We start from the raw sequence: 7,084 nt of genomic DNA on the forward strand, positions 1-7,084 counted from the left end.
ACATCCCGCGAGCCTCTTCCGCGTCTCAGTCCCCAGCAAAGATCCAGCTTCATCCACGCGTTTATAGCATGTATCAGTTGTGATCCAGCCGTCCGTGATCAACCTCCCAGCTCTCGGAATCCCACGATCTTCAGCTTTCCCTAGATCTCGCAAGCATCCTCTTCCGCGTCCGATCCTTCCGGGATACTCGGCATCTCCACGTATTCCGGAGGATCAGGGACTCATCGCAGCTTATAGGAGGGCTCCCTCGGCTGAAAGAAGGGGCATCCCTCATTCGGAAGAAACAGAGGAGCATCAGCCGTATTCAAAGAAAAAAAAAAAGAAAGGGAACAGGGGAGCCCCTGTTTCCGAAAAGGAAAAAGAAAAAAAATGAGAAAAGAGGGACTAATGTTTGAAATGAGTGGCTGATTTCTTAGGGAGGGAGATGGAGGAACCTTTGATGTATTGCTCTTTGAAGTAAACTCTAAACTTTTGCCTTGAATGAATTATATTTAGTGATATGTTTTTGATCCATGCATAGTTATTTCGTAGATAGCTCTTTAATGGATTGTGATTATTGATATATGGATTGCTTTAGTATTTGATTCGTCGTAGACGTAGAAAGCACGACGAATGCTTAGAAATTGAGTTCATATATTCATAAAACATATACCATGATTAGATCTATCCTACCATTCATTTTTAATCAAGAACCATAGAGTTTATTTCTTGGATGCAATATCGTCAAGGGGGACTCCAGATCCCTACCATCTTTATTTTATTAAACTTTGTTTATTGCTATATTGTTCTCCGATTTTAATTTCTGAAAGTCAAAACATAATTTTAATCCACAAATTTATTAAATTAATTAATCTAAAATTATATTAAATAATCTCATATATATTTCGTTCCCTGAGGATTCGACCTCGAACTCCCGAGAATTTACTACTTGTGCGATTCTCCTGCACTTGGGAGAACAATTTTATTTTTGCATCAAGTTTTTGGCGCCGTTGCCAGGAAACGGCTGATTTATTAGTATAATTTTAGATTTAATTAGTACTTTACTAGTTAGTCTTTTTCTTTCGAAAATAAAAAAAAAATTCTTTACTGCTGTTTTTTTATTCCCTGCACAGTTTGCATCAAACTCTGATATCAAAGTAATTAACCGTCTGATTGAACTCAAATTTGGTCATCAGGTTCAGAACCTGCGTTTCTTTCCTCTGAACGGTCTGATTGACATTCGGAAACTTTTAAGACTATTAGATTAATACGAAATCTTGCTACTTTCTGTTTTGAATTTTCTGCATATAATTATTTTAGAATCAGAATTTTATTGTTATCATATCTCATTAACCCTTGTTGCTAATTGAAAATTTAAGAAAAAAAAAACTTTAAGAAAAGAGAGGAAAAACCTAAAATTTCAAATTTCAAACTTCAACTCATAAAATTCTTTTTTAAAAAATAATAAATAATTTGCTTGATCACCTATTCAATGAAATTTAATGTCATGTCATAAAACATTAAAAAAAAAAATCTATTGATTGTTGCATATAGTATAAGGCATCAACATAAAATATTCTAAGGGCTGAACCCATTTAAACAGGTAAGGTCGGGATTTCATCACTCGTCCTTAGCCCAAAAATCACCCCATTGCATAAATATCCTAAGCTTAATTAAAATCAACTAGACGTTGGCCCCTAAGGACATTCGAGCTCAATAGGACGAAGACTACCGAAAGTTGCACCAATTTCGCTCTGTGGCTTAGTTGATGTCTAGGCAAACTTTGTCCCTATAAGGGAGATAGCTCATCTGTTCGAGGCAAGTGGATTTTAAGTGGGACCTTTGCGAACGCATCGTGACCCCTCCACTTACCTGGGAGCTTACCTGGTCAACTCGGTTCATTAGACCGGATTGAAGGCTTAGGTGTCATCTTCAAACCAGTTAGGAGCTGTCTAGAAATTTAAGAAAAACATTAGAAATTGAGGTGTAATGTTTAGTTGCATGTTTGATTGTGAATAGATTTTTGTTTTAGGGTATAGTTTTAGGGTATCTTTAGTTGGTACTTACATTTATATTTATTTTTTTTAAAAAAAATAAAAAAAATTTAAAAAAAAATTTAAATTTTGTATGCTAGGTTGGAATAGGGACGACACCGGTCGATTAAGTCGTACAACTTTAGATTATCCTTTAGGACACATCCTTGAAATTCCTTCGCAGTATCTCACACCTTGTGAGATGGCAAATTTTCCTGATGATGTAGGAAGTCACCATGGTGATGAAGGTAGACCCCAGTTATGACACTTCGACAATATTTACATCCCACTAGGACTAGTCAACCTTCATGCATGATTATTCCTGAAAATGTAGGACACTTTGAAATCAAACCAGGAGTAATTCAATTGCTGCCAAAGTATCATGGAATGGAATCCGAGAACCCTTATCTTCACCTTAAGGATTTTGAGGAAATTAGCATCACATTTAGAGTGCCAAATGTATCGGAAGATGTCCTTAAATTGACCTTGTTTCCTTTTTCCTTAAAGGATAAAGCCAAAACATGGCTGAACTCCTTGAGACCTAGATCGCTAGGAACATGGCATGATATGCAAAGAGAATTCTTGAAAAAATTCTTTTCCGCACAAAGGACTAACTTTTTGAAAAGGCACATTAGTAATTTCCAACAAAAAGACCATGAAACATTTTATGAATGCTGGGAGAGATTTAAAGATTTGCTTCTCTCTTGTCCTCATCATGGGTTTGAAACATGGAGAACCATTAGTTTCTTTTACGAAGGGTTGTCTCCACAGTTGAAACAATTTATAGAGACTATGTGCAATGGTCTATTTCTGGAAAAGCAACCCGATGAGGCATGGGACTATTTAGACTCTCTCGCAGAGACTGCACAATTATGGGATACAGGGGATAGAGTGAATAAACCTTTGCCTAAGCCTACTAGCATTCCACACGGGGGCCTTTATAACCTTAGTACTCAGGATGATATTCAGGCTAAAATGGCAGTCCTTACTAGGAAGGTAGAGGAAATTGAACTTAGAAGGATTGAACCCGTCAAGACCGTGAACATAACAGCAAGTGTTGTAGGATTTGCGAGATGCCTGGCCATCTCATCACTGATTGCCCCACAATACCCGCATTCAAGGAAGTCTTGCACGATCAGGCCAATGTTATGAATACCTATCAAAAATCTTTCAATAATCCTTTTTCGGGTACTTACAACCCTGGATGGAAGAACCATCCAAATTTCAGGTGGAGGAATGACCAACCTCAACAAATATATAACCTAACTCCTCCACCTCCGCAACCTCATTATGCACACGCACCCCCTCAAAAATCCAATCTCGAAGAAACTTTGCAATCTTTCATGCAAGGTCAAGCTAAAATCAATGATGAATTAAGAAATCAACTGACAACGCTGACCACTGCTTTAAGTGCTCAAGAGAAAGGTAAGCTACCAGCTCAACCACAACCTAATCCTTAAGTCTATGGCGGTAGCAATGCATCATCATCAACTTTGCATAAAGAACAAGCAAAGAGTATAATAACTTTGTGAAGTGGAAAGATTATTGACCGACCAGTCCCAGAACAAACACAAGTCATACCTGATTCTGACCCTCCCAAGACAAAAGAAAAGGATAATGAAGAAACTGAAGCACCAACATCTACTGAAAAAATTGAATGTCTTTTTCCTGCACCATTTCCACAAAGATTAAAGCCCTTGCAAAAGCTTGAACCAAACTCTGAAATTCTTGAGCTTTTTAAGCAAGTAAAAATCAATGTACCTCTTCTTGATGCAATCAAACAAGTGCCTTGCTATGCAAAATTTTTAAAAGATTTGTGCACTGTCAAGCGTCGTTTAAATGTCAAGAAGAAGGCATTTCTGGCTGAAAATGTGAGTGCAATTTTACAGCATAACATTCTTCCTAAATATAAGGATCCAGGTTGTCCAACTATCTCGTGCATCATTGGCAATTTTAGGATTGAGCGAGCATTGCTAGATTTAGGAGCGAGTGTGAACTTGTTGCCATATACGATATATGAGCAACTCGGTTTGGGTGAGTTGAAGCCAACAACTGTGACCTTCAGTGAAGGTCTCTAGAGGGATTATTGAAGATGTGTTGGTCCAAGTAGACAAGTTCTATTTTCCTGTTGACTTTATCGTACTGGACACACATCCGGCTTCCAATTCACCATCTCAGATTCCGGTCATCTTAGGACGTCCATTCCTTGCAACTTCTAATGCTTTGATCAATTGTAGGAATGGTGTCATGAAGCTTTCTTTTGGCAACATGACCTTGGAACTGAACGTCTTTAGTATAGGTAAACAACCCAGTGATCATGAAGAAAGTAAAGAAGTTGAATGGGTTGAAACCATTGCGGAAGAATATTTATTAAAAGAAACATTTACTGAATCGGCCGACAATGGTTTAATAGATTGGTGTTCTGAAGGTACTGCTAATGATGTGGTCCTACCTGGTTTAGATAATTTGGATGTTATGATGGTCAATGGGTGGAGACCGCGAATAGAGGAATTTGAACAGTTGCCACCTCGAAAAGCAAAGATAGTACCATCCCATGAACAAACACCTAAGCTCGAGTTGAAACCTTTACCGAAGAAACTCAAGTATGCCTTTCTTGGACCCGAGGACACATTTCCTATAATCATCTCATCTGATCTGGATCATGCCCAAGAAAGAAAATTACTTTGTGTTCTAAAGAAACATAAAGGAGCTTTAGGGTGGTCTATTGCCGACTTGAAGGGGATTAGCCCTTTAATTTGCACGCACCGGATATATTTGGAGGATAATGCAAAAACCACAAGGCAAATGCAGCGTAGGCTGAATCCTACAATGAGAGACGTGGTTAAAATAGAAGTCCTCAAGTTGCTTGACGTGGGTATTATTTACCCAATTTTCGACAGCAAGTGGGTGAGTCCTACTCAAGTTGTGCCCAAGAAAGCAGGTCTGACGGTAGTCAAAAATGAGCAGGGTGAACTAGTCCCAACTCGTGTTCCGACGAGTTGGCGCATGTGTGTTGACTACCGAAAATTGAATTTAGTCACTAGGAAAGATCACTTTCCCCTACCCTTCCTAGACCAAGTTTTGGAAAGAGTTGCAGGACACAAATTCTATTGTTTTCTCGATGGCTATTCCGGGTACTACCAAATCGAAATTTCACCTGAGGATCAAGAGAAGACTACCTTCACTTGTCCTTTTGGCACATTCGCTTTCCGTCGAATGCCATTCGGATTGTGTAATGCACCTGCAACATTCCAAAGGTGTATGCTCAGCATTTTTGAAGAAATAAACGAGAAATTTTTAGAAGTGTTTATGGATGATTTCTCTATTTTTGGCGATTCTTTTGATGATTGTTTATCACATTTACAAGCAGTCTTAGCTCGATGCATGGAAAAGAATCTGATACTGAATTGGGAGAAATGCCACTTCATGGTGCCAAAGGGAATTGTCCTAGGACATATTGTTTCATCGAAGGGTATGGAAGTTGATAGAGCTAAGATTGACCTAATTGCCAAGCTACCTGCACCCAAGACGGTTAGAGATGTTAGATCATTTTTGGGTCATGCCGGATTTTATAGGAGGTTCATCAAGAACTTTAGTGTCATAGCTCGACCATTATGTAACCTCCTATCCCTTGATACACCGTTCAATTGGACCGAAACCTGCCAAGAGGCATTCGAAAAGTTGAAGTCTATGCTTAGCACTGCACCCATCGTGCGACCACCCGATTGGTCATTACCTTTTGAGATCATGTGCGATGCTAGCGACTATGCGATAGGAGCTGTCCTAGGACAACGCAAGGATAATAAGCCATATGTCATTTACTATGCAAGCAAAACCTTAAACGATGCTCAAATGAATTACACCACCACCGAGAAGGAATTGCTTGCAGTAGTATTTGCATTAGACAAATTTCGCTCTTATATCCTTGGTGCTCCTATTGTTATCTTCACGGATCATGCAGCGCTAAAATATTTACTGGATAAGAAAGAGGCCAAACCACGCTTAATACGATGGATACTTCTACTCCAAGAATTTGACATCACTATCAAAGATAAAAAGGGAGTAGAGAATGTAGTTGCTGACCATTTATCACAGCTAGTTCTTCATGATTTGGTGCCACAGTTGCCCATCAAGGACTCGTTCCCTGAAGAGCAATTGTTTACACTTTCTACTATGCCATGGTATGCTGATATTGTAAACTTTCTTGTCACGAACCGGATGCCGGAGCATTGGGGATCGAATGATAAGAATAATTTCTTACATGAAGTAAGAAGTTATTATTATGATGCCCCTTATTTGTTCAAGTATTACAATGATCAAATCTTTAGAAGATGCATTCCGGATCATGAGATACAAAGTGTACTCTCTTTCTGTCATGCCAATGCTTGCTGAGGACACTTTGCATCTAAGAAAACGGCAACTAAGGTGTTACAATGTGGTTTTTATTGGCCTACACTATTTAAAGATGCCCACGAGTTCTGTAGGATATGTGACCCATGTCAACGTGTTGGAAGTCTAACTCGTAGGCAAATGATGCCTCTTCAGCCCATTACTGCTATTGAAATTTTTGACATGTGGGGCATCGATTTCATGGGCCCATTCCCACCATCTTTTGGATATGAGTACATTTTAGTTGGTGTTGAGTATGTGTCCAAATGGGTGGAAGCTGTATCTTGTCGAACAAATGACCACAAACCAGTTTTAAAATTTCTTAAAGAAAACATATTTTCTAGGTTTGGGATGCCCAAGGTTATAATTAGTGATGGGGGAAAACATTTCTGTAATAAACCTTTCGAAATTCTGTTACGAAAGTACGGTATCACTCATAGAATTGCAACTCCTTATCACCCGCAGACTAGTGGCCAAGTAGAGTTAGCCAATCGGGAGATTAAACGAATTTTAGAGAAAACGGTGAATCCATCACGCAAAGACTGATCTTTAAAACTTTCTGACGCATTGTGGGCTTACCGTACTGCTTATAAAACTATTCTTGGTATGTCCCCGTATCGGCTAGTCTATGGAAAAGCATGTCATCTACCTGTTGAAATAGAGCATAAATCATATTGGGCCAT

General features: G+C 38.9%; 1 pseudogene; it reads right to left on the reverse strand.

Moving 5' to 3' along the window:
* Positions 1–2,636: 2,636 nt before the first annotated feature.
* On the reverse strand, positions 2,637–2,734 carry LOC148703712 (small nucleolar RNA R71; annotated as a pseudogene).
* Between the last annotated feature and the right edge of the window lie 4,350 nt (positions 2,735–7,084).

Source organism: Phoenix dactylifera, chromosome 7, assembly GCF_051530095.1.
Source record: "Phoenix dactylifera cultivar Ajwa chromosome 7, Ajwa_hap1_PhDact_Kaust_v1.1, whole genome shotgun sequence".
NCBI lineage: Eukaryota > Viridiplantae > Streptophyta > Magnoliopsida > Arecales > Arecaceae > Phoenix > Phoenix dactylifera.